This window comes from Tenrec ecaudatus, chromosome Y, assembly GCF_050624435.1.
Source record: "Tenrec ecaudatus isolate mTenEca1 chromosome Y, mTenEca1.hap1, whole genome shotgun sequence".
Taxonomy (NCBI): Eukaryota; Metazoa; Chordata; class Mammalia; order Afrosoricida; family Tenrecidae; genus Tenrec; species Tenrec ecaudatus.
The window spans coordinates 2835760-2837967 of NC_134549.1; the positions used below are offsets into that span (position 1 = coordinate 2835760).

General features: G+C 38.3%; 1 pseudogene; it reads left to right on the forward strand.

Annotated features, from left to right (window-relative positions):
- The first annotated feature begins 1143 nt into the window (after positions 1–1143).
- Positions 1144–1297, forward strand: LOC142435718 (U2 spliceosomal RNA; annotated as a pseudogene).
- The last annotated feature ends 911 nt before the right edge of the window (positions 1298–2208 follow it).

Sequence of the window (2208 nt, forward strand, 5' to 3'; positions counted from 1 at the left end):
GATGTAGCAACGATGAAAATACAACTTTCTTCTAGTTCCTAAATGTTTACTGCCCCTCCCACTACACAAATGCAAACTACTATCATGATCCCAATTCTACCTTGCAAGTCTGGCTATACCAGAGGATGTACACCGGCACAGACAGGAACTGGAAACACAGGGAATCCAGGGCGGATGATCCCTTCAGGACCAGTGGTGTGAGTAGCGATACAGGTACGGTAGAGGGAGGGTGTGTTGGAAAGTGGGAATAGATTACAAGGATCTGCATATGATCTCCTCCCTGGGGTATGGAAAATAGAAAATGGGTGAAGGGGGATGTCGGACAGAATAATAATTTATAAATTATCAAGTGTTCAAGAGGGAGGTGGAAGTGAGGAGAGAGGATAAAAAATGAGGACTTAAGTGGAGAGCAAATGTCTTGAGAATGATGAGGGCAATAAATATACAAATGTGCTTTACACAATCGATGTATGTATGGACTGTGTTAAGAGTTGTATGAGTCCCAAATAAAAAAAATTTAAATCTGCACACTGACAAACCAACAATGGAAACATGTTGAGATAGTGCTGCTTTATATTAAAGAGTTAGCCCACTTTTAGGATTGTTGAATGTCAATGCTGTCACCCTTTATTTTGCTTTGTGAAAAAAAAATTTCTAACACAAAATTCCTTGTTCTGATTTCCCTCTAAACAAATGATTAAATAGTACTTTTAAGCCAGAACACTGGACAGAGAATATAATGAAAGTGAGATGTGTGAAAGGCTCTAAGTAGTTCATGGAAAATGGAATTCTCAACATTTTAAAAGTTGAAATTTGGGGTCTCTTACAGCTCTCATCAAAATCCATACATAAATCTATTTTGTCGAACACATCTGTACATACATATATTGTCACTACCTTTTTGTAAACATTTTCTTTCTATTTGAGCATGAGCTCATTATTTTCTCCCCTCCTTTCCTTGCATCCTTCCTCCATGGCTTCTTGATAATTTATAAATCTTTCTTTGTTTTTTTCTTCATAAGGTTTTCTTTAAAATTTAGTCTATTACACTACAGGACTCATAAATATTTGATGAATTTTGGAAAGGTATTGGGTGAAACGAGATGGTAGAGAATGGAGAATTCTTTAAAAAGTACTTGGAATATTGCTTCTCGGCCTTTTGGCTAAGATCAAGGTTAGTAAAAGTACTTGGTACACAAGCATTTGTTTTTTATGAAAGAGGCATTCTTTTTTTATAACAAATCAAGCCATTATGTGTTATCTAAGAAGTCCATAATTCATAGCTAAAATATTCATGATTGCCCAAAAGCTTGAGATTTGAAGGGAGAGTCAGAAATTTTTACAGTATATTCTAGTAGTTCAGGAAGAATTTCATCTTCTTGATAACTAAGCCTTTTTAACACCAAGGCAGAAGCTGTCAAGGATATTACTTCCCCTCCCTGCTGAGGCCACTGATTTTTAGTGTCTATGGTAGGATAGGCTTTTAAAAGTACATGAGAAGGGACAGGAGACCCCGATGAGTTTGTTGCTAAAACTGGAAGCAGAAACAAAATATTTATGCAATAAAACTGAGAAACAGAGCACAAAAGTCTTTGTACCTGTTAGGATTTACACTGATCCTCTCACCAATGTACTCCTGATAAAGCTTCAAGCCAATCTTTCTGGCTTGATTCCAACAGATGCACACATTTAGACATGATTTCCTCTGAGAAGTTACAGATCTTCACAGCCTGACTGCTGGCTCACTATCATCACAGTTTTCCCTGAAGATTCCATCATGGCTCCACATACACTTGCCCTTCTCAGCCCCTGATAGTCAGGAGAAGGTCCAGGCAATAAAAGTCAAATAGGCAAAGAAAGATAGTGCCCACAGTGTTTTTACATTAATGTTCAACCCATATACAGTGTAAAAGTAAGGCTGCGTTTAGGAATTTATGTATTGGCCTTTGCCAGAGAAACAAATTGCTGTGTCCACAGTTGTCCTATAGGCTGACGTAGGCACAAAATTATGGGACTGGATTCATGGATCAGGACCACACAGGTGGCTTATCTCTGGACATTGGCTTCTCCACTCCTCCCTGCTATCCATCTACACACCATCTGTAACTAGATGGATAATCACTGCCATATGCTAGATGGATTCCCTCAGACTGTGGATTAGACCTCCTCCCATAAGAGCGTATTGGAATTTCTTTCATGGTTAGCTCT